The 25,350-nt window shown below is 42.9% G+C and overlaps 1 protein-coding gene across 21 annotated transcripts in view; it reads right to left on the bottom strand.

Annotated features, from left to right (window-relative positions):
• LOC143282461 (tyrosine-protein phosphatase non-receptor type 13-like) overlaps nt 1-25,350 on the bottom strand; it is a 590,260-nt gene that overhangs the window by 448,635 nt on the left and 116,275 nt on the right. The window contains exons 1-2 of one of the 21 annotated variants that reach the window (XM_076588150.1): nt 25,174-25,268; nt 10,968-11,065 (exon numbers count right to left, since the gene is read on the bottom strand). The exons of the other annotated variants lie outside the window; for them this stretch is intronic. The gene's annotated coding sequence lies outside the window, so the exon portion shown is untranslated. Of the gene's footprint in view, nt 1-10,967; nt 11,066-25,173; nt 25,269-25,350 lie in introns of those variants that run through there. 21 annotated transcript variants of the gene reach the window in all.

Here is a 25,350-nt window from a genome sequence, read left to right on the forward strand (position 1 = left end):
GTGTTGTAAAGGTCCACGGGGGGCTGTCAGGGAACTTAGAGAAATCTGAGATGCCACTGACATCCAGATCGGCATTTTCCAAGTGCGGCTGAATGCGGAGTCCGAGAGGAGGTATGCAGTTTGGGTTGTCTGTAAATTTCTTATCGAAAGGGTTGTTGAATACAGCATCGTAAGCAGGGTTTGTAGGTTCCGAAAACAATTTCAAATAATAGTTCAGGGTCAGCTTCAGTCTGCGGTTGGAAAGAGGCGGTTCCCCCGCCTCTGCGTACAGGCTGTGCACAGGGGTGGTGCGGAAAGCACCCAAGCTGAGACGGAGCCCTTGGTGGTGTACAGGGTCCAACAGTTTCAGGTAGGACGGTCTGGCCGAGCCGTATACAACACTTCCATAATCCAGTTTGGACCGGACCAGGGCTCTGTAGAGGTGCAAGAGAGTCCTCTTATCAGCACCCCAGTTCGTGTGTGCCACAACTCGGATGATGTTCAGGGCTTTTAGGCAAGATATTTTCAGCTGTTTAATGTGGCTGAGAAAATTCAGCTTCTGATCGAAGACCACCCCTAGAAATCTGGCTTCCTTGACCGCCGGGATGGTGGATGTTCCCAGACGGATTTCAGGGTCCTGATAGAATTGGCGAAAATTATGAAAGTGGATGCATTCAGTTTTGGAGGACGAAAATGTGAAGCCATTCTCCTCTGCCCAACACTGGATTTTGTTGACGCAGAGCTGAAGCCGTCGCTGGATGCTGGCGTACGTGCTGCCGGTTGCATATAAAGCAAAATCATCCACGAACAGCGAGCTGTCCGATCCTTTCTGAACGGATTGAACGATGTCATTAATTTTGATGCTGAACAGAGCCGGCGACAGGATGCTCCCCTGCGGGACACCCAGCTCCTGCTCGTGAATGTCGGACAGGGTGGTGCCGACTCTCACCTGGAATTGTCTGTCTTGTAAAAAATTGTGGATAAACTGAGGCAGGTGTCCTCGGAAGCCGAGCTTGTGCAAGTCGGAAAGAATACCAAATTTCCACGTGGTATCGTAAGCTTTCTCCAGGTCAAAAAATATGGCCACCACATGTTGTTTGTTGACGAAAGCATTTCTTATCGTGGTTTCCAGACGAACCAGATGGTCAACGGTAGAGCGATGCTTGCGGAAACCGCATTGTTCCTTCGCCAGAAGGCCGTCGGTCTCTAGTTTCCACATCAGTCTACCGTTGACCATCTTCTCCATCAGTTTGCAGACGCAGCTGGTCAGTGCAATTGGGCGGTAGTTGGAGGGGTTCGAGGGGTCTTTTCCCGGTTTCGGCAGCGGGATTATGAGGGCTTTCCGCCAGGAGGGTGGAAAGAAACCTGTGACCCAGATGTGGTTATAAACTTTAAGCAGGGTGTCCAGACAGGTTTGGGGAAGGTGCTTTAGGAGTTTATAATGGACTTCGTCCATTCCTGGACAGGAATCCGTACAGGTCTGAAGGGCAGATTTAAGTTCGTTCATTGTGAAAGGAAGGTTGTAATTCTCTGTGTTGTCGGAAAAGAAGTTACATGGTGTTTTTTCTGACAGGTTTTTGGTTTTAAGAAAGCGAGCAGATTTGTTAGCAGATCTCGAGTTCTGTTCTATTGTGGAGGCAAGCAAATTGGCAACTGCTTTCTTCTCTGTGACCAGAGCGTCTGAAAGTTTAAGATGGTGGAAGGTCGGGCATGCGTTTTTGCCCTTAATTCTTTTTAAAACCCTCCACACTTTCTTCTTGGGTGTGTTGGAGGTTAAGGAAGAGCAGAAATCTCTCCAAGACTTCCTCTGGCTCTTTTTAAAAACATACCTGGCTTTCGCCCTCAGCTGTTGATGGGCTCGAACGCTATCGGACTCCGGTCTCCGAAAGACGCGTCGCTGCGCTCTCTTCCGAGACTTGCGGGCCTCCCGACATTCCGCGTTGAACCAGGGCGTTCTAGGGACCTGAGGCTTGGAGGTAGACGATGGGACTGCTGCTTTGGCGCAATCTAAAACGATCCGAGTCAGAGCGTCAGCAGGGTCCTTGCTTTTCAATACTGTTTCTTCCTGCAGCTCCGCTCTTATCTTGGTGGTAAAAAAACTCCAGTCTGCTTGTCGTAGTACAGGCGGTCAGGCAGAGAGTCACCTTCTCCATCTGTGGGGCGGAGGACGACAGGAAAGTGGTCACTCCCGTGCAGATCGTCGTGCACTTTCCACTCGTAGTCCAGGACCAACGATGGATCGCAGACCGACAGATCTAAACACGAGAGCTTTCCAGAGGACAGATGAAGGTAAGTGGGAGACTTGTCGTTAAGACAGCACAAGTCCATGTCTGAAAGAAAGTTTTCCAAGAGAAGACCTCGGGCTGATGTCATCTCACTTCCCCAGAGCGGGGAGTGTCCGTTGAAGTCGCCCAACAGTAAAAACGGACGTGGGAGCTGGTCGACCAGGTTCATGAGGTCCTGCCTCAGAACGCGGACGGAAGGAGGAAGATAGAGAGAGCAGACAGTGATGGTTTTCTCAAGCGTGACTCTGACTGCCACCGCCTGTAAAGGGGTGCTTAAAGAACTGTACTGTATAAAAGGGACTTGCGAATAAAAAGAGCGACACCTCCCGTCAATCCCTCTTGCTTCGGTTGAGCGGGTTTAAAAACGGAGTTAAAACCAGAGAGAGATAAAACCTTGCCATCTCTTTGCAGAGTCTCCTGCAGCGCCAGCACTGAGGGTTTCAAAGCACGACAAAGCAGCTGGAGTTCCTGAAAATTGGCGTGGAACCCCCGGATGTTCCAGTGGATCACTGCCATTAAAAAAGGTTAAAATAATAAAGCAGCAGCCTATTCCATCGCTACCCCCCTGCTCCTGTGCTTGCGGTGGCTCAAGGTCCGCCAGGATAGAGTATTTGTTTTTCGAAATAAATTTTTCGGATTCCGACCGAGTCGGAATATCCACCACCTCGGCCCCTCCCGATCCCGCCGAGGCCGCAACCCTCCCCTCCTTGAGTTTTGGAGGTAGGGGGGGTTTCCGGCCACTTCCGCCAGCCCGAGGGCCAGGCGGACGAGAGGCGGGGCGAGGGGTGCCGGGGGGTGGGGTGGGGCGGGAGGCGGACAACGTGCCTCCGCCCGAGGCTTTTCTCTCCCGCCCAGCGGCCCCTGAGGACTGCCGCACAGGATGGGAAGGGGTGGACACGGCGCCTCCACCCAAGGCCAACGGTTCGACGAGGCGGTTAAGTCGTCCATCTGCGTTCCTGTGGACGTCGTCTGGACCACCGTCTTGGGTCTGACGACAGAGGCATACGACACCTTAGGCGACGCGGCCTCCACCTGTTTCCTTGCCTCAAAGAAGGAAATTTTCTTTTCTGTCTTGACTTTCTGGATTTGTTTCTCTTTTTTCCAGACGGGGCAGTCTTTCGATGAGGACGGGTGGCCACCTCCGCAGTTCGCACACCGGGCTGCACTGACGCAATCGCCCTGGTGCGCCGCCTTCGAGCAGGTGCCACACGCCTCTTCCTCCTTACATCGGTCCCTGACGTGTCCGAATTTCTGACATTTAAAGCATCTCAGGGGGGGACGGCACATACAAGCTTACGCTGACCATGAGGTATCCGACCTGAATGTCCTTGGGGACATCCGGGCAGCAGAAGGTGAGGAAGAAAGTGTTGGTTGGGACTCTGTCCGACCCCTTCCTCACCGTCACCCTGTACACTTCGGTCACTCCCTGAGAGGACAGCTCGCTCTTGATCTCGGCCTCAGACACACCTTTCAACTCCGGGCATCTGATGACCCCCTTTGAGCAGTTGAGGCCTTTGTGAGGGGAAACCTTCACCGCCCTATCCACGAAAGTGGTCGCCTTGAGAAGGAGCTGTGTCTGCCTTTAGGATTCCGTCTGAACTAAAAATGCTCCGCTCCTCAGCCTCTTGATGGACTTCAGCGATCCTGCCAGGCACTGAAAGCCCTTCTGGATAGCGAAGGGGCTGAGAGCCGACAACGGCTTGTCGTCATCAGCGCCCTCCATCACCAGCCACGATGGCCAAAATCCAGAGGTCTCAACGACCTCCGAATCGGAGTCTGAGTCATCCGTTCCTTGTCTTCTTCTTTTACCCGAGCCAGGGGGGTGTAGTTTTTTGGAAGTCATGTTGAAAAAAAAAATTGAATTCATCCCTCCCTTACCCACCCACCATGGGGTCCAACTTAGGGGCCAGGGTCAAGGGAACACCAGCTTGACCCCTTCCAGGTTTCGGGAGGGATATACGACCAACAGTCCAGCTCCAACGTGTTCCCCCCCGATCATGCCCAGCTCCCGGGGACAGAGAACCGAGCACTACGGGGGTTACCTTCGTCAGCCACTAAACTGCCAGTCTTGACCCAGCCCCACGAAGGGGTAGCCGATTGACACACATGGGCCAATGTGTGCCGCCTGTCTTAGGAGAGGTCCGAGCCAAAGGATGTGTTGAGAGCAGCGTGCTCTCTCAATCCCCAGGATCTCATTCCCCTCCATCACAGGTCGCGCCGCACGGCAAACACGGCGGGCCTAAAGAAGGCCGCAGAGAAAAAAAGAATGTGGAAAAGAAGGCTTGATGGGGAGCTGAGGACAGAAAAGAGGCAGTAAAAAGAAGAATAGAGAACAGCGAAAGGGACAGTGGGTCACGTTTAGTTTGGGCCTCACTCACGACCTGTTCGGCATGGGAAGCCCTATCAGGGGCATCAGTACAAAACCACCACTTATTCAGCCCTGACAGCTATGATGGCTATGTAGGCTGTCAATTAAGACCTGGGATCAGAGCACCAAACCCCAAGAAGCACTGATGCCCCCGCCCGACATAGCTCGCTCGATCACTGGCCACTGAGCCTCCCGACCACCACAAGGTAGTGACCCTCCCGGGAGTGGGTCAGGAGAACACCAGCCTGACCCCCTCCAGGTTTCGGGAGGATCTTTGTCAACAACATTGTCAAAGATATGCCACACAAAGTCCAGGGAGTCATCTATGCAGATGATCTTGTCCTATGGTGCTCAGAAGAACACCTCACAACTGCCAACTACAGACTACAGCAGGCGCTGAATGTTCTCCTAAGGTGGACAAAACAGTGGCTGGTGACAATTAATGCCAAAACGACCACTTACACTGTTTTCAGCCTATCACCCAAAGAACGGAAGGCCAACCTGCGCATCAATGGACAAACTCTGCTTGCTGAGAACAACCCCACGTACCTGGGAGTCACTTTTGACAAATGCCTGACGTGGAAGAAGCAAGCAGAGAAAGCAGAATCAAGAGCAAAAGTACGACTTGCAGGAACAACATGGGGCGCGGATAACACAACCCTCACGAGGCTGTACACTGGTAGAGTCAGGCCAGTGCTGGAGTATGGCATGACTGCATGGGGCACTACGGCCAAGTCCAACTTTGAACGTATCAGAAAGGTTCAGAATCAAGCTACCGGTATCATCACAGGGGCCATGAGGTCTACACCAATTCAGGAGCTTGAAACCATCACAGAGCTCCAGCCCCTTGAGGACCGCAGAGACGCCAAACTCCTGACCCAGGTTACCAAGATCAAGAGCTTCATCAACAGTGCTGCTGAAAGCACTTGAAGATGGAAAAATCATTGAGTAGATCTTCTTTCTTTTTATAAAGAGAGATGAGTTTGTTAATTATCGTCAATCGTCAACTACGATGTTGATACCGGAAGTATATACTGGAAGTGGTAAACTAAGGGAAAGAAGCATGGAGACATAGCAACTGATGATGGCAGTTGTAAACGATGTGTTCGAGCAACATGGTGTTGTACTTGTAGTCTAGTGTCAGTAGTTGATCAAAGACACTACTTCGTTTTCTAACACGTTTTTGTAGTTGCTATTGTTGACCTGCAGAAAATCAAACAAAATTCCAGCCACTATTTCTGTACTGTATGCTCTGGCAGCCAAGTTGACATGCTCAACAGCTTTTTGCTCTCTAAAATAAAATAAATAATTTTTTTTTTTTTTTAAAGCATCAAAATCAAGCCAAAACTGCCAAGGAATTACTCTGAACACTCATCAATGCAGTGACCATTTGAAAAGGAGGTATGCGTGAGCAAATGAATGGCTGGACTGTTGACAATGCAGTTACCCCTAAATTGCAGATATATCCACAGTCGGAAGTGAAAGGCTTAAAAGACCAAAAAAGCATTGGATGAGGCAGAGCAGAAAACCTGGCATAATGGCGTCAAGAGCCTTGTCAAAAGGAATGTGCCATTGCTTGTAGCTGTTTACAACATTTGATTGACAAGAGCAGGACGGACTTGACTGGGTGTCTTACTCCTGTGATCGCCATGAGCTTAGGCCAAACAGAGCAAACCGTCAGGCCTAGTTTGCATCATCTTGACTGGATACAGTATATTACACCAAAACTGTCATTTAATGAGAGGAAGTGTTCAATTTAAATATAACTCCAAAGAGCAAAATTGCTCGTTTAACATTAGGCATGTTCCCTGCTAATCAGTTCTCTCTTTCATGCAACAGGTCACTGCTGAAATTGGCTGCCAAGCAGTCATGTGGAGATTCCAATTAGCATACATGGCATGTTGAAGGAGCTGCATTGGGGTGAAAATACTTCAATTTTCATTAGCTGATCATATAAACTTGGTTATATACTGAACAGAAACTGTTTTGTTTTGTTTTTCAGCTGTGTTCATTGTCAGGCATCCCTAAATGTTGTTCAAATTAACACAAACCCAACACAACTGATTATTAAATCACTTTACTCTCCATGTAGTCCAAGAGAAGAAGAAATTCCAAGGAAAAAATTGCAAAGAAATAAACTGTAATGTACTGGATAGAACTGTACATCACACTGAACATAACAAAAAAGAGCCAATACTTATTTGTTTGAAATGTGGACTCGGTATTTTCTCTCGCACCCGCTTACTGAATTCAGTAACTAACATACGCTGGTCTGCATAGATCCAGAGAAAATGGCAACATGTTACAACGTGCCCAAGGTGACTGCAAAGTCAATTTTCTTTACAGTGAACTTAAATATGTCATAATAATAGATAAATCAATTTACCATGCTTAACAAATAAGTTAAAATATTAATTTTTGTGTATATGTGTGTAGGGCAGGGTGGGGTCGGGGGGGGGATTCAAAATCAATTTCAAGATGGTAAATTGAGAAGTAACAACTGCTTTTTTTTTCTTGCTTTTCTTTCACCTCAAGCCCTCTGGAAAAAAAAAAGATGAAAAAGAAAGAAAGTAGATCTGAAAATGGGGGAAAACAAAACATATACATGCAGGAAAAGCATAATAATGAAACACGCAGCTGCATTTCACGCATATATAAACACACACACACACACACACACACACACACACACACACACAAACATGCTCATGCACGAACCCATCCCACCCCAAGTTCAAACACACGTTGTCCCCTCATATAACACAAGTACACTGCCAACACAAGCATGTACAAAGCATTGTACAGTCATAAAAGAAACAGTACACCAATAAACAGACTAGTATTACTGTCAATAGACTACCATCCATTAATTCCTGGGTGGCCGGCTTCCTGCAGGATCGGCGGCAGTCAGTGGTGGTGGATGGAATGAGATCGTCCTACATGGCAGTTCAATGAGGAGTTCCTCAAGGATCGGTATTGGGACTGTGCCTATTCCTGATCTACATGAACGATCTGCCAAGTAGAGTGCAGTCGCGCACACGCTTCTTTGCCAATGATACGATCATCTATAGGCTCATCCTCGTCCCTGAAGACCATGACACCCTGCAGGAAGATCTCCTTGAGCATGAGAGGTGAGAGGTGGGAGAAGGAGTGGGAGATGAGGTTTCATCCAGATAAATGTGCAATCCTGACCTGCACCAACAAGCGCTCCCCCAGTGTCTCAACCTACTCCCTGCACAGACAGCCTCTTATGATAGTGTCCTCCACAAAATATCTAGGAGTTACCATCCAGAGCAATACAAAATTTAACATTCATATGGATAATATTATTACTTCAGCCAACATGACCTCAGCTTCCTTAGACGTAACTTCAAAGAGCACCTATTACCACCAAGGAAATGGCATACAAGTCACTGATAAGACCCATACTGGAATATGCAAGCTCCGTCTGGGATCCAACAGCACAGAGTGACATCGACAGACTTGAGGTGGTAGAGCACAGAGCTGCTCATTTTGTGCTGAACCGATACCAGAGGATGGCCAGTGTCTCTGAAATGATGGAGCTCTTGCAGTGGCTGACTCTCCAGCATCGCAGAAAATCTGCCCGTCTGTGTGCTCTCTATAAGATCACCGAGGGAGCCATGAAAGCAAAGTGCGACCTCCTGCAACACCAGCCATCAAGAGCGAGGAGGGCACATTCCTGTACTTTTGCCCGTATTGTGTGCAGAACAGACTGCAGACTCCGATCGTTATTTCCATGACTGGAAACATGCTTCCTGAGGATGTGGTCTGTGCCCAGTCCTCTGCCACTTTCAGGCAGAGGGTGGCAGCACACATTTAAATCCCCAGCCTGCTTTTTTTTCTTCTTTTTTTTTTACACCGGTTAGCAACCCCAAATGCCAATAATGGTCAGACAGTTGACCCTGGGCATCAAAGGAATGAAAATGAAATCACCCGTTGTGTGTATTTAGTATCGGATCGAAAATCTCAAATAAGGTTTAGTTCACATGGAGACACGTAAGTAAAGACTCACTTGTGTTTCGCACTTTATCCAGTAAAGGAATCATGAGGAGGAAAAAGAAAGAGATTTAAAAAATCATTGAAAAGTGCTCTGTATTAACTAATATATAAGCTTGGGAGGAAAAAAAAAAAAAAAGGCATGCGAGTGGATTCGAACCACTCATGTTCAGTTCCAATGCAAGCAGACTAATCCCAAAGGCTGCGGCACATCTGACGTCAAATGACCAAATTTAAAACTTAAAGCAATGTTGACATTTTCTTCTAAGTGCGATAAATAGATGTGATGGTAGTTGACGTGATAACGCCGTTTAAATTTTAGAATTTTGTGTGTTTTATTCTATTTCAATTATTCTTTTATTTGGGCGGTTAAGGAGACATTGCCATCTCCTTCAAGCAAATCGCAGCACATGGTAGATCTCTAGATCTGCACAAACTAGTCTACAACGGTCTGAAAGAAACGATCTATTCAATTTTTCTTTTATGTTCATTCCAGTTAATTCAGTGTTGTCTTCAGAATATTTATATGCAGTAAACACGTCAATGGTGTAGTTAGTATCACTGTTAAGTGTTCTGTCCTGAATTTGTGTTTCTTTCCTTTCAATTGTGAACAAGAAACATGAGGTCATGTTGTCTCTCGAACACAATTTACCTATGTTCTAGTCGGCCAAACTCAGTGGAAAGCAGTTTTTAGAATTTTCGGATTTCAGAACACATCTCAACGAAATAAACTGTTAATAATTCGGAAATACGGTTTAATTCGGGAGACTTACTGGTATGACTGAGATGATTTTCATACTATGTTTAAGCCAATATTGGTAGGGTCAGACAAAGTATTTCCAGTGAAAACGACAATGTTAAAGTTTACCACAGACACACACATACACACACACACACAGACAACTGTACACCAAGTTAAAACACAGACTCACTTTGTTTACACAAGTGGGTCAAAAAAGATCTACATGTCCCCCAAATTTCTACTTGCTCTCGCAAGTTGAAGATACAGTTTGATAAAAGTAGCTACCCGATAGAGTGAAATGATAGGTCAGCAGATAAATCCTTCCACAGAGAATTGCAAGTGATTATCTGTCCAATAAAACAGGATCCAGTTCCAGAAGAAAAGAGCTGATGAACACCAGGCCATCAGAATTATGTTCTTTCTGTCCATTGGGAGTTGTCTCAGGCCATCCTGGCAGTTTCTCCAGACACAATCCACAGGGAAATGGCAGGTTGTGGATCAGTCCTTGATGTCTGCTGCCAAGGAAATGTTCAGGGAGGGAGACAGAGGAGAACACAGAAAAGAATAATAGACTGCCCACATTACAGAATAGACAGGAAAAGCATTTGCAGAAACCAGTTTGATACATAAGTAACAGACCTGAAGGAATGTGGTGAACAGTTCCTGAAAGACTTGGAGGAATCTGGTAAACAGTTTCTCTGTGTGGTGCCTTAACGACACTTCACAAAGTTGAGGGAGGGAAAAGATGCAAGGGCAGGTGACAGAATGTGGTTGACAACATATTGCTGACTGCTTTAAACTACACCTTCATGACATTATTCAAGACAAACTCTACTTTCGCCTATCGTTTCCGCACTTACACATTTTATTATAGAACACACTTTCTCTCATTGAGACCCTTGTTTCAGTGTCATAGCTGCATTTGGATTATCTTTTTTTTCACCATTTTCTCCATGCTGTCAATGGTTGTGATTCCACGTCAGGGCTGTTTGGGCCTGGAAAAATCGGTGGCCTTGAGGAAAATAATGTCACAGTTTCAAAAAACTTCCACTCTTTTGTCCTTCATTTTCCCCCGAGGGCACTGTTGACCTGCCTGTGCTTCCTGAAGTGCATTGTCTGTCAGATCTACAATAATGAAATAGACCACTAGTTCAATGGAATTCTGTCAAACAGCAGAGTTACATATGGCAGCAGAGCAAGCCAAATGCATAACACGTTTTTGCACCATTTCTTCACCATTTGACTAAACTTTTCTTCACTAAAATCAACGACAGAAATTTTCTAGCTTTCAACAAGATGCTACATGACTATGTAGGGGTGATTTTTACAGTACAGAGAAAAACATAACTGATGATGATGTCATATTGCTAAAAAGGGGCTGCATGCATCAAAGCCCCATTCGAGAAGTTAAAGTCAAATATTTTCAGTGTACGTTTCAATCATTTTCATTTCTTTTGCTCTTTTTTTTAGTTCATGTTTTTGTATCATTGCTCTCCTACACTAATGAATGAATAATATATATAACACAGAAATCAACACAAAAGAAAAACAGAAAAAATATATACATAATACTCACCTGATTAACAGATCCCAGAAACAGATGAATACAGGTGGCAGATCGTTTTGAGCATATGGAGTTTTCTCAGGGTGTTGTCTGGTGTGTAAATCACAGGCCTGGACAATCAAGAACAACAGTCATGTAATAATGGGATATTTTCCAGTTTCAGAATAACACATTAAAGCAGTAACACATCACTTTCACAAAAGGCAAAGCCCTCCCAACTAAACCATAGAAAGACAAGAAGGCAAGGCCTTCAAGACTCACTTGTGATACACTTTTAAAAAAAAATCCAAGTTTTTATGTATTGAGTATAATGCATTTACTGTTATATTTATATTTTTTGTATTCTATAAACTTGGCACTTTGATCTGATATTCGACCCAACAAAGGATCTGTCATTATTATCATTTTTTGTTCAAACAGGAACTTCTTTTGCTAAGCATGGAAGTTTTATTTATTGCAAACGTTTTGGTGAAGATAGCAGAACAAGGGAAGTTACTCTGCTGGGGAACTTAGTTTGCTTTAAACTGATCTTTCTCATCTTAAACATTACATTTTGAAATTATACTCAATACATAAAAAGCTTGGATTTTTTTTTAAAAAGTGCATCACAAGTGAGTCTTGAAGGCCTTGCCTCTCTTGTTTCAAAATGTAATGTTTAAGATGAGAAAGATCAGTTTAAAGCAAATTAACTCCACTAGCATTACAGAGTAATTTCCCCTTTTTACTATCTGAACCAAAACGTTTGCAAAATAAATAAAAATTCCATGCTTAGCAAAAGAAGTTCCTGTTTGAACAAAAAATGATAATAATGACTGCTCTAGCTGTTGGGTCAGAATATCGGATCAAAGTGCCAAGTTTAGAGAATACAAAAAATATAAATATAACAGTAAATGCAGTTTGCATATAATTAGGCTTCATTCTTTATTTTTTTGTGCCAATCCCGAAGCGCAATATTGTTTTTAAACAAGATGACTGGAAAGAACTGGATTTTTCCTATTTTTATGCCAAATTTGGTGTCAACTGACAAAGTAGTTGCAGAGAAAATGTCAATGTTAAAGTTTACCACGGACACACAGACACACACACACACACACACACACAGACAACCGAACACCAGGTTAAAACATAGACTCACTTTGTTTACACAAGTGAGTCAAAAAGGAAAGAGTGAAATGAACAGAACAGAAAATGGAAAAATATCAGACTTCCGGAACAATGTTTAGAAAATTGAATTTGTTAGGTCTTAACTGCTCAGAATGACATGCCGTAGTGTAGGATTTGAGGATCGCAGAATTTTTTTCATACACTCAGCAGTGTTCAATTAAAGGGAAACTAATCAGGCATTTTGACATTTTATGTCTCTAAGAGACCAGGACAAGTGCAGACAGACCAATACAGTTTGTGAATTTCACAGTCTTTCAAAGGAATGAAGGACGAGGAGTAGCAATCATACTGAACAAAACCTAAAAAACAAAGTTTCCACCATAAATCTAGAGAAATGGTGTAGCAAACTCATGTGAACTAGTGGGTGTGTGTTTGAAAACCTGACAGAATTCACAAAAGCATTGTGCTCATCAATGCCTATGTTCACCCAGGAACCCGCACAACAAGAGGATTGGGCCCTTTTTAGATGAAATAGAGAACGAACTTGGAGACTCAGTCATTATCTGTGGAGACCTTAATGCCAGATCGAAGTTATGGGACCAGCGGAACACCAACCCACAAGGACTCGCACTTGAAGGAATGATAGGGGAAATTCTTCTTAGCCCATTAACAACCACATCCCCAACTCGCCTTGGAACAAGACAAGGGGACAGTGACAGTGTGATCGACAATGCTCTAACATCTCCAAAATTCAGAGCAGGAATGAATGCAGAGACGCTTCCACACCAAGGCAGTGACCACCTCCCGGTAGTTTTCAGTCTACAGAAACTATCAGATAAACCCTGTATGAAACTGCGTGATCCATTCCAGTATAAATCCAAAGAGTCACCATCATCGAAAAACTAAGACGCAAGAAGAAACAAAAGAATGGCACCGAACCGAATGCAAACTATTCAGCCCCCCCATGATGGAATACCGACACAGTGAGAGCCTGGATAGAAAAACATGCGGCTGTCAACTTTGGAAAAGAAAGAACAAAAGCTTCTCCGGACAAAGATATTGAAACAAAAATGAAAGAAAAAACTAAACAGCTTGAAGTCATTGCTCAGAGGCCAAAAATGACAAGTGGAAACAGTTTTGCAAGGCACTCAGTTATGACAGAACACTGACAGAGTTCTGGCAATTTTATCGTTGCATGGAAGGGAAACGTGCACAACAACAACCCCAGACATGTTAGATACCGACGGAACCAAGCTTAAAAAGACAAATGAAGAAAAAGGATCCGCGATGCTCAACGTTTCATAACAACAGAGTGATTAAAGAAACTTACATGAAAAAATATGTTGAGGAGTTAAACCAAACCATTATACAGACTGGACCCGATGATGACCTGACAATAGATGATCTAAACGAAGCAATAGCCAAATGCAAGAAAGAATCGGCTCCCTGGCCCAGACAAAGTTCGCTACTCGGACATCAAGGAGCTATCGGAAGAAGACAGAAGCAACTTTTCAATCTGTATTGACTGGACACCAGCTTCTTAAAACCCATACCAAAACCAGGAAGGACCATCGGTCAGGTAAGCAGCTACCGAATCCTAACCATGCAAAACATTGCTGGAAAGCTCATGGAATGCATGATAGCAGGAAACTTGCAAGGGATCTTGAACACAGGCACCTTCTCCCTTCAAATCAAGGTGGTTACAGAACAGGCAAGTCCACAAGGGAAAATGCAGCTGCTTTTGCATATGAGGTATATGAAGGATTTCAAAGAAAAGGAGACACTTAGCAGTAGCAATCGACCTTGAAGATGCCATGCAATAAAGTCCAGTTTGCGCACCTCATGGAGCTGCTACTAAGGTATGAGTAAGTTTGGCACTGACAAGATAGATAGCAGCAGCGCTTCAGGAAAGAACGTCATCCTACGCCTTGGAGATTGGATGTCTGCACCTTCTAAACTATACCATGGGACTGCCACAAGTTTCTCCGCTCTCTCCTGTCCTCTACAACATCTACATGAAGGGCCTTTGCAGACTTAAACAACAATGGAATAGTTCGGGTACTTACTCTTGTGGTCTTCAAAAACTTCGAAAGATGCTCAGGAAAGACTAAAGCTGTCCAGAAACAACTAAACAATATTGCTCAATAGTGCAAAGACACAGGATCTTCCATCAATCCAGCGAAAGCCCAAAATGTTGCCGTGCACCCTCAAACACCAGAACCGCGAGCAAATCACCACCACCTGTTGTCATTCGACAGGATTCAGATCAAGGAAACTGAATGCCTACACTACCTAGGAATACAGTTTGACAGGATGCTGACCTTCAGAAAACATACGGAAAATACAGTTCTCAAATGCCAAAAAGGGCCTTTCAGTCTTAAAGGCAATGGCAACCAAAGGTACTGAACAACGCCACCTCTTCCTGCTATACCAATCACTCGTACTCAGTGTGATCGACTACCGACTTGGGCTAACAACACCATCTCAAAGCAACCTCCTAAAATTAGAAAGAGTTCAAAATGAAGCTATAAGGGCTGATCCTTGGAACAACAAAAGACACGCCCACGGAAACCATGCGATACCTGCTTGACCTTCCTTCAGTGCAGGTCAGAAACAAGTATAGAAACAGGTTAAGACCTACTTCAGCGCATTAGAAAACCCTCAAAACCACTGCATGACGCAGTCAAAGAACCAAAAGGCAGCCGTCTAGGACGAGGAAGATCATGGATGCGGCAAGCAGAAGGCACAATCCAGCTAGTATGCCGACTACAAGACCTGAAAGATACAAAAAGAATGGGAGAGAAAAACCCTGAAAACCACAACCCCTATTCCACACAGCCATTTTACCACTCTAGGAATGACACTGTTGGGAATGGCCAGAGGGCAAAAACTGATCGGAAGTGAAGCTATCATAAAAGGAAACAGTAAAAAAGTGGGCATCATTCATTTAAAAGATGGCTCAGTCCCCAAAGACCTTTGGGTTTGGGGGGTTCCGTAAAAAAATGGAAAAAAAAATTGGGGAAGGGAAAAATGTGCTAAAAGTACAACCTTCCCCCAAACAGGGAAGTTGAAGTGTAAAAATCCCTCCAGTGCATGTTTTCTCCCCGGAAACCAAATGCCGATTCTAACCGATAAATGACCTACCCGAAATTGAAATGGAAGGGGAAGCCGGGGGTTGGAAATGCGCAAATTTCAGATTAAAAAATTTAATCGTCATAGCTGGGACATGCGGGTGTTTGGGGAAAATGAGCGAGCTCGATTGTGGTAACAAAACGACGAGAGTCCCCCCCTAATTAAAAAAATCAAAATTCAGAAAAGCAAAGATATAAAAAAGAACAGGTAAAGGCCATACAAGATTGCTCAAAGAAATAAAGGAGAGGAGGGAGCACCCATAGTTAGCTGAAGGTAGGCATGTGCTTTGCAAATCAAAAAAATTCGGATCTTTTCCCAAACCCAACTTGGAAATTTCTTCAAAACAAAACGGGAGTTTCGGGGGCTTTTCTAAATAAATAGACTGGAAAAACCACTAGACCCAGTTCTTGGATCAGAGATTTTTCCATTTTTTGCGGCCAATAAGGCGCTCTGTGCTTGTGTGTGTGTGTGTGTGTGTGGGGGTCTGTGTTTTTGTGTGCTTTGTGCTTTGCGCGGGGGTGTAAGTGTAACAAGTGTCAGGAGAGTTCGTGCACGTGGTTTGGGTTTGGGGGGGGAGGGGGTTTGGGGGGGGGGGGGGGGGGGGGGGCGTAGGGTGGGGTAGTGTGTAGCACGCCTAACGTGGGGAAAAGAAATTAAAAGTGCGGGTGTGAAAAATATCCGTTTTTTGTGTGTGGGGTTGGGGGGGGGGTAGGGGGGGTTGTGTGTCGTTTGAAGTTCCCTTGTGTGTGCGATAGTACCCTAGAATGAGTGTTGGAGAGGGGGGGTGAAAAAGAAATGAAATGAAATTAGGGTTTTTGAGCTCCCCGACCACAAAGGCCCACTAAGGCTATCCCCGGTCAATAACTATAAAGTAAAAAAAACCAAAAAAACGGGTCACATTTCAAATTTCATCCAAAGTTAAAAAAAAATTCCTATTTTTAAAACCCTCAAATCTGGTTAAAAAGGTTACTTTTTTTAAAGAATATCAGGCCACGGGGGAATCAGAAACAAAGTCTTCAAAAACCGCGTGAAATGTTGATCTGTAGCAGACCCCACAATCAAGGAGGGGGTTTTTACGGTGAGAGGCTTACAGGGAAGATGAGGGGTTTCCCCCTTAAACCGAAAGAATGAGTTAAAAAAAAAGTTTTGCCCCGCCCCGGTTGCCACACCGATACCCCTTTTGTTTCCCCCAAAGGGGGGTCTCTTTTAGGTCCGGGGTCGGGAAAAAGGTTGTGTCATTGGGTGTCCATTTTGCCTAGACCCAAAAGTAGGTGTTCCTTCCCGTTATTTTGTATATGGCAAAAAGGATCGGGACAATTTTTTCTTACAGGTTTGGAGCGGTCGTTTCGTTCCCACGAATCCCAAAGCCCTGGAACCCGGAAAAAAAAAACCCTGTTCCTTTTTTGTTGCGGGTAAAAGTTTTAAAAAATTCCGATTTTGGGATGAGTGATATTCCTGAGGGTCGCCTCCAGGGTGAAAGGAGTGGGAAAAAGATTGAACTCTTCTATTTCGAAGAGAGAACCTTTTTTTAACCCAAAAACCAGTGGGGTCAGTTCCGGGGTGAAAGAGCTGAAAAGGGATGTTTTCCCGTGAGGGCCGGTCGGAAAAGGGGGGAAGGAAGGATGGGCGACTCCCCCTCTGATTTGGAACGCGGGAAAGATGCTTTTGAAAATGGGGAATTTGTGGCACATTTTCTGAAAAGTTTTTTGTGGCCCAGAGAATGGTGGGCCTTAGGGTTAAGGGGGGGGGGGGGGGGGGGGGGGGGGGGGGGGGGGGGGGGGGGGGGGGGGGGGGGGGGGGGGGGGGGGGGGGGGGGGGGGGGGGGGGGGGGGGGGGGGGGGGGGGGGGGGGGGGGGGGGGGGGGGGGGGGGGGGGGGGGGGGGGGGGGGGGGGGGGGGGGGGGGGGGGGGGGGGGGGGGGGGGGGGGGGGGGGGGGGGGGGGGGGGGGGGGGGGGGGGGGGGGGGGGGGGGGGGGGGGGGGGGGGGGGGGGGGGGGGGGGGGGGGGGGGGGGGGGGGGGGGGGGGGGGGGGGGGGGGGGGGGGGGGGGGGGGGGGGGGGGGGGGGGGGGGGGGGGGGGGGGGGGGGGGGGGGGGGGGGGGGGGGGGGGGGGGGGGGGGGGGGGGGGGGGGGGGGGGGGGGGGGGGGGGGGGGGGGGGGGGGGGGGGGGGGGGGGGGGGGGGGGGGGGGGGGGGGGGGGGGGGGGGGGGGGGGGGGGGGGGGGGGGGGGGGGGGGGGGGGGGGGGGGGGGGGGGGGGGGGGGGGGGGGGGGGGGGGGGGGGGGGGGGGGGGGGGGGGGGGGGGGGGGGGGGGGGGGGGGGGGGGGGGGGGGGGGGGGGGGGGGGGGGGGGGGGGGGGGGGGGGGGGGGGGGGGGGGGGGGGGGGGGGGGGGGGGGGGGGGGGGGGGGGGGGGGGGGGGGGGGGGGGGGGGGGGGGGGGGGGGGGGGGGGGGGGGGGGGGGGGGGGGGGGGGGGGGGGGGGGGGGGGGGGGGGGGGGGGGGGGGGGGGGGGGGGGGGGGGGGGGGGGGGGGGGGGGGGGGGGGGGGGGGGGGGGGGGGGGGGGGGGGGGGGGGGGGGGGGGGGGGGGGGGGGGGGGGGGGGGGGGGGGGGGGGGGGGGGGGGGGGGGGGGGGGGGGGGGGGGGGGGGGGGGGGGGGGGGGGGGGGGGGGGGGGGGGGGGGGGGGGGGGGGGGGGGGGGGGGGGGGGGGGGGGGGGGGGGGGGGGGGGGGGGGGGGGGGGGGGGGGGGGGGGGGGGGGGGGGGGGGGGGGGGGGGGGGGGGGGGGGGGGGGGGGGGGGGGGGGGGGGGGGGGGGGGGGGGGGGGGGGGGGGGGGGGGGGGGGGGGGGGGGGGGGGGGGGGGGGGGGGGGGGGGGGGGGGGGGGGGGGGGGGGGGGGGGGGGGGGGGGGGGGGGGGGGGGGGGGGGGGGGGGGGGGGGGGGGGGGGGGGGGGGGGGGGGGGGGGGGGGGGGGGGGGGGGGGGGGGGGGGGGGGGGGGGGGGGGGGGGGGGGGGGGGGGGGGGGGGGGGGGGGGGGGGGGGGGGGGGGGGGGGGGGGGGGGGGGGGGGGGGGGGGGGGGGGGGGGGGGGGGGGGGGGGGGGGGGGGGGGGGGGGGGGGGGGGGGGGGGGGGGGGGGGGGGGGGGGGGGGGGGGGGGGGGGGGGGGGGGGGGGGGGGGGGGGGGGGGGGGGGGGGGGGGGGGGGGGGGGGGGGGGGGGGGGGGGGGGGGGGGGGGGGGGGGGGGGGGGGGGGGGGGGGGGGGGGGGGGGGGGGGGGGGGGGGGGGGGGGGGGGGGGGGGGGGGGGGGGGGGGGGGTTTTTTTTTTTTTTTTTTTTTTTTTTTTTTTTTTTTTTTTTTTTTTTTTTTTTTTTTTTTTTTTTTTTTTTTTTTTTTTTTTTTTTTTTTTTTTTTTTTTTTTTTTTTTTTTTTTTTTTTTTTTTTTTTTTTTTTTTTTTTTTTTTTTTTTTTTTTTTTTTTTTTTTTTTTTTTTTTTTTTTTTTTTTTTTTTTTTTTTTTTTTTTTTTTTTTTTTTTTTTTTTTTTTTTTTTTTTTTTTTTTTTTTTTTTTTTTTTTTTTTTTTTTTTTTTTTTTTTTTTTTTTTTTTTTTTTTTTTTTTTTTTTTTTTTTTTTTTTTTTTTTTTTTTTTTTTTTTTTTTTTTTTTTTTTTTTTTTTTTTTTTTTTTTTTTTTTTTTTTTTTTTTTTTTTTTTTTTTTTTTTTTTTTTTTTTTTTTTTTTTTTTTTTTTTTTTTTTTTTTTTTTTTTTTTTTTTTTTTTTTTTTTTTTTTTTTTTTTTTTTTTTTTTTTTTTTTTTTTTTTTTTTTTTTTTTTTTTTTTTTTTTTTTTTTTTTTTTTTTTTTTTTTTTTTTTTTTTTTTTTTTTTTTTTTTTTTTTTTTTTTTTTTTTTTTTTTTTTTTTTTTTTTTTTTTTTTTTTTTTTTTTTTTTTTTTTTTTTTTTTTTTTTTTTTTTTTTTTTTTTTTTTTTTTTTTTTTTTTTTTTTTTTTTTTTTTTTTTTTTTTTTTTTTTTTTTTTTTTTTTTTTTTTTTTTTTTTTTTTTTTTTTTTTTTTTTTTTTTTTTTTTTTTTTTTTTTTTTTTTTTTTTTTTTTTTTTTTTTTTTTTTTTTTTTTTTTTTTTTTTTTTTTTTTTTTTTTTTTTTTTTTTTTTTTTTTTTTTTTTTTTTTTTTTTTTTTTTTTTTTTTTTTTTTTTTTTTTTTTTTTTTTTTTTTTTTTTTTTTTTTTTTTTTTTTTTTTTTTTTTTTTTTTTTTTTTTTTTTTTTTTTTTTTTTTTTTTTTTTTTTTTTTTTTTTTTTTTTTTTTTTTTTTTTTTTTTTTTTTTTTTTTTTTTTTTTTTTTTTTTTTTTTTTTTTTTTTTTTTTTTTTTTTTTTTTTTTTTTTTTTTTTTTTTTTTTTTTTTTTTTTTTTTTTTTTTTTTTTTTTTTTTTTTTTTTTTTTTTTTTTTTTTTTTTTTTTTTTTTTTTTTTTTTTTTTTTTTTTTTTTTTTTTTTTTTTTTTTTTTTTTTTTTTTTTTTTTTTTTTTTTTTTTTTTTTTTTTTTTTTTTTTTTTTTTTTTTTTTTTTTTTTTTTTTTTTTTTTTTTTTTTTTTTTTTTTTTTTTTTTTTTTTTTTTTTTTTTTTTTTTTTTTTTTTTTTTTTTTTTTTTTTTTTTTTTTTTTTTTTTTTTTTTTTTTTTTTTTTTTTTTTTTTTTTTTTTTTTTTTTTTTTTTTTTTTTTTTTTTTTTTTTTTTTTTTTTTTTTTTTTTTTTTTTTTTTTTTTTTTTTTTTTTTTTTTTTTTTTTTTTTTTTTTTTTTTTTTTTTTTTTTTTTTTTTTTTTTTTTTTTTTTTTTTTTTTTTTTTTTTTTTTTTTTTTTTTTTTTTTTTTTTTTTTTTTTTTTTTTTTTTTTTTTTTTTTTTTTTTTTTTTTTTTTTTTTTTTTTTTTTTTTTTTTTTTTTTTTTTTTTTTTTTTTTTTTTTTTTTTTTTTTTTTTTTTTTTTTTTTTTTTTTTTTTTTTTTTTTTTTTTTTTTTTTTTTTTTTTTTTTTTTTTTTTTTTTTTTTTTTTTTTTTTTTTTTTTTTTTTTTTTTTTTTTTTTTTTTTTTTTTTTTTTTTTTTTTTTTTTTTTTTTTTTTTTTTTTTTTTTTTTTTTTTTTTTTTTTTTTTTTTTTTTTTTTTTTTTTTTTTTTTTTTTTTTTTTTTTTTTTTTTTTTTTTTTTTTTTTTTTTTTTTTTTTTTTTTTTTTTTTTTTTTTTTTTTTTTTTTTTTTTTTTTTTTTTTTTTTTTTTTTTTTTTTTTTTTTTTTTTTTTTTTTTTTTTTTTTTTTTTTTTTTTTTTTTTTTTTTTTTTTTTTTTTTTTTTTTTTTTTTTTTTTTTTTTTTTTTTTTTTTTTTTTTTTTTTTTTTTTTTTTTTTTTTTTTTTTTTTTTTTTTTTTTTTTTTTTTTTTTTTTTTTTTTTTTTTTTTTTTTTTTTTTTTTTTTTTTTTTTTTTTTTTTTTTTTTTTTTTTTTTTTTTTTTTTTTTTTTTTTTTTTTTTTTTTTTTTTTTTTTTTTTTTTTTTTTTTTTTTTTTTTTTTTTTTTTTTTTTTTTTTTTTTTTTTTTTTTTTTTTTTTTTTTTTTTTTTTTTTTTTTTTTTTTTTTTTTTTTTTTTTTTTTTTTTTTTTTTTTTTTTTTTTTTTTTTTTTTTTTTTTTTTTTTTTTTTTTTTTTTTTTTTTTTTTTTTTTTTTTTTTTTTTTTTTTTTTTTTTTTTTTTTTTTTTTTTTTTTTTTTTTTTTTTTTTTTTTTTTTTTTTTTTTTTTTTTTTTTTTTTTTTTTTTTTTTTTTTTTTTTTTTTTTTTTTTTTTTTTTTTTTTTTTTTTTTTTTTTTTTTTTTTTTTTTTTTTTTTTTTTTTTTTTTTTTTTTTTTTTTTTTTTTTTTTTTTTTTTTTTTTTTTTTTTTTTTTTTTTTTTTTTTTTTTTTTTTTTTTTTTTTTTTTTTTTTTTTTTTTTTTTTTTTTTTTTTTTTTTTTTTTTTTTTTTTTTTTTTTTTTTTTTTTTTTTTTTTTTTTTTTTTTTTTTTTTTTTTTTTTTTTTTTTTTTTTTTTTTTTTTTTTTTTTTTTTTTTTTTTTTTTTTTTTTTTTTTTTTGGGCTTGCCTTCGGGTGACCCCCTTCTGTAAGCTCTATGGAGCGACAGGTGAGGGGGTGAAACCCCCCCTGCCCCCTTTTGTAGCTAAAAAAAGCGACACTGGCCTTTGTGGGCATAGTGGCAGGCATAGGCTAAAGGGGAATGATACTTGGTGGCTTCTTGCGGGGTTGGTGCTGACGCATAGGGTATGTTGTAGGCATTAACAGGTGGGTTGGAAATCAGTTGGGAGTTGCTTGGGTGCCTTAGGCCATGGGTCTTTTTGTGGGGGGGTTCCTAATGGAAGAGGTGTCTCCGGGGAAAGTTTGTATAAAGGGCCAACTGAGAAAGGGGGTAGACCCATGACTGGCTTGGGCCCCCGGTGGTCCCCTGAAGTATGGGGGGAACCAGAGGGGTGGGACGAATGGTGTTTGTTGCGTATAGCTTTTGGGGGGCATGAGTAGCATGAGTAAAACAGGAAAAGGGTTGTTGTTGCTTTGAGGTATAAAGGGGGGCCACCAAGGGGGTTCTCTGAAATGTAAGGAAGAAGCAGTGTGAGGGGTTTGTGGGGCAAGTGTCCCGAAAACATGGTGCTGCGCCACAGTGCAAAAAAAGGTTTCCTCAAAGGCCTTGGCAAAGAATGAGGTCCATAAAACCTCGGGGGGGGGTCCCCTGGAAAGACATGCTTGACGGGGGACCCCAGGTATCACCCATTCTGTGAGAACCCCCTTTGGGGGGGGTCACTGTTGGGGCGATGGGGGAAACAGAAGATACTCTGTGAATGGGGGGGCCTGCATGGGATTTAATAGGAGCCACCCGGTGGGGGAGAGGGGAAAAAACCTGGAGAGGGGGGAACCAGCAAGCTTTGGGTTCCCGGGGCGTTAAATTATAAAGAACAAGCGGGCCCCGGTATTGTGTGCTGCCACCGGCTAAGGGCCTTCGTTGCTGCGGACCCGGGAGATTGCTGCAGATTGCCCCGAAAAACTACGCATGGTTTGTAAAAACTGAAAAGGTGGGAAGGAAGCCCTGGGGGGGAAATAATTGTCCAACGCCTAGGGTTTGGGGGTTTGATCGGATTCATGTTCAAGAGGATGGGGGGCGAACAAAATGCCCAAAAAAGGGGGTGGTTACTGTGCTGTATAAAGGGCAAAAAGGTGGCCTCTGTGGCCGCAAACATTTTTTGTGGGGGTTTTTCAACCTTATCAACATCTTTTCTCTTAGCTAGGGGAACGAATTTTTTCAGGCTTTCGCTACCAGTGGAAAAAGCAAAAAGGATGGCTGTCATTTTTTAAAAGCCCCACGAAGGGGAAAAGTAATTTTCTTAATTCATTCTTTAAATTTTCAGAAAAGACAGGGTCGTCTCTATTAGGGCCATATACATTTATTAATAATTAATTCTGTATTCTACTGTCACAAGTGGTATAAATATATAATTCCCTCCAATGTCCTTATCTACACTTTTCACTTTAAGCTCAAAATTGTTAAATAAAAATAGCTACACCCCAAGATTGTCAGTTGTTCCATGAAAAGAAACAAGTGTATCCCCATTCAGTTCAAATAGAGTTTTCTAAACTGGGCTCAAAATGAGTATCTTGCAAAAAATAGACAGAATGATTCTTTTGTTTTAAATATTGAAAGACATCCCTTCTTTTTTCTGGTTTCCAAGGCCTTGGCAATTGTAAATGCTTATGGATTCCATTTAAGAAAACAGTTACACGCAAAGACTTAAACTTTTTTTTAAAGTAGTATAGGCAACACATGTCAATTACATAAAACCAGAAGTCCTGGGCAAGTAAAATCTGACAAGAATACATTTCCACAAAAAACAACAACAGGGACTGAAGAATGGACATACAAAAGCGTGAGATGCCATTGACAAACAAACAACAAAAAAAAGAAACCACACAAAAACCCCCAAGCTTTTGTATATATAATTTCCATTTGTCATACTGTTGTGTACCCAAACCGCCCAGAGACTACAAAGACACTGATGTAGTCTGAACATTAGATCACCCAATACAATTTGTTTATATCTTCGAAAACAATTGACATCCACACAAAAACATACAAAAATTTGTACATACAAAAAGAAAAAAAGAGAAGTAAAAAATTACAATCTTCACTTGCACACTGTTCATGGCAATGAACATTACCCAACCACTGACATGTGCTCCTATGTTTAGTTCAATCAACTGCATGACTGCACAAAAGGGAAGAGGGTCTCTATTAATCAGAAACAATGAGACATAAAGCAAGGCTGAAGACAAGGGGGAGTGGGTGGTGGGAGTGCCTTGCAATATTAAAAAGCATAAAGCAGAAGAATCGGAACACGCGACAGTACAATGTCCCCCTAATGGGCAGGTATATATGAAAACACCAGAAAAAATGAGTGAAAGCGTTACACTTTTTTGGCGCAATTATCTAATCACCAATGTTTTACAACAACAACAACCAACAAAAAAAAAAGAAAAAAAAAAAAGAGAAAGTATTGATGGATCCAACACAGAGAGAGCAGGGGGAGGGGGGGGGGGGGAAGAAGAAAAATATAAATAAATAAATAAAAGCACTGATTTTACTACCTGCCCCAACCATCCTTTTCTCATCCCTCAGACATGTTTGGCAGGCAAAAGTTCCATTAAAATTTACAAGTGTAACAATGACTTCTGATACTATTCTTAATCTTAAAAAAAAGAAGAAGAAAAAAATGTGGTACTGCTTCGTCATTTGTCGAAAGCAATATCCATGTTCCTAGATATATTTAACAAAGACTGATCAAAAATTAAAATAAATAAATAAATATATGAATAAAAGTAATAAAAAGGAGGTGAAGGGGGGTTGGACGGGAGAGGGCAAAGCTGAGACAAAGTACAATATTTCTTTCCCTGCACTCATATTTTCTTCATGCTCAGTTTCTTGTTGTTTTTACTTGTCAAAGCCGAGAAATTCAGGCAACCAGTTTTTCACGCATGTTCTTAGCCTTTTTTCTTTTTCTTCCTTCTGTTTTTTTTTGTTTTGTTTTTGTTGTTGTTTTTTTTCTCACCCCCCCTTTTTTTTTTCTCCCTTCCTTCCCTTTTCTTTTTTTCTTTTCCCCTCTTTTTCTTGCATGTGTGTGTATACTGTATGGGCGAGTGCATGTGTGTGTGCATGCGTGCGTGTGTGTGTGTGTGTGTGTGCGTGTGCAAGTGCTTGCGTTACGTGTGCGCACAATGCTTACGCCAAATTTGGTATTGGCAGACAATTTCCAGAGAAAATGGTAATGTTAAACTGTATCACAGACACACAGACATGCATACATATACACACACACACACACATACATACATACAACCGAACATCAGGTTATAACACAGACTCACTTTGTTTATACAAGTGAGTCAAAAAGTACTGGCCCCAACACTGAACCCTGAGGTACTGCATGATCAAGTGGGCGGGGAGAAGACAAAACACCACTGACAGACTGTCCACAGCCAGTCAGATACAACTTGAACCTGTCAAGGGCAATACCATCAACTTCAAAGGACACTCAGAGTCTCTCTAACAGGATGGCATGATCAGCACACCAAGTACTGTAACAGATCTCTCATTAGCCCTGGCAAGCAGACCACTGAGAACACAGAGGACAACAGTCTCTTTACTGTGGAATTTTCTGTAAGGGGACAGAATGTTTCCAGAAGATCGTTATGAGAGAAATAGTACAGCTGAGTCAGAACAACTGTCTTGATAATTCTAGATATGAAAGAAAGGTTTGAAACAGAACAGAAATTCTTCAACTCATTGGGGAGGAGGCCAGTTTTCTTTCCTATCCAAAATGATATATAAATATGAGGCCTGATTTTTTTTCTCTGCTGTCTGACCTCCCACAAAACCAAGAGGATCTGTTTACAAATGACTTACCTCTAGAACAGACCTGAGACCAATCCGCACAGCAGGATTCTCTTCACACATAGCCTCCAATAATGAATCCAGGTGGTGACCGATGCTAACATACTGGAATGAAACAAAGAAGATACAAAATAAATAAGAGGTCTTTACAAAATAAGAAGTCAAAACGCTGAGGTCTGTAAACAATTG

The sequence above is a fragment of the Babylonia areolata genome, chromosome 1 (genome assembly GCF_041734735.1).
Source record: "Babylonia areolata isolate BAREFJ2019XMU chromosome 1, ASM4173473v1, whole genome shotgun sequence".
NCBI classification, from domain to species: domain Eukaryota; kingdom Metazoa; phylum Mollusca; class Gastropoda; order Neogastropoda; family Buccinidae; genus Babylonia; species Babylonia areolata.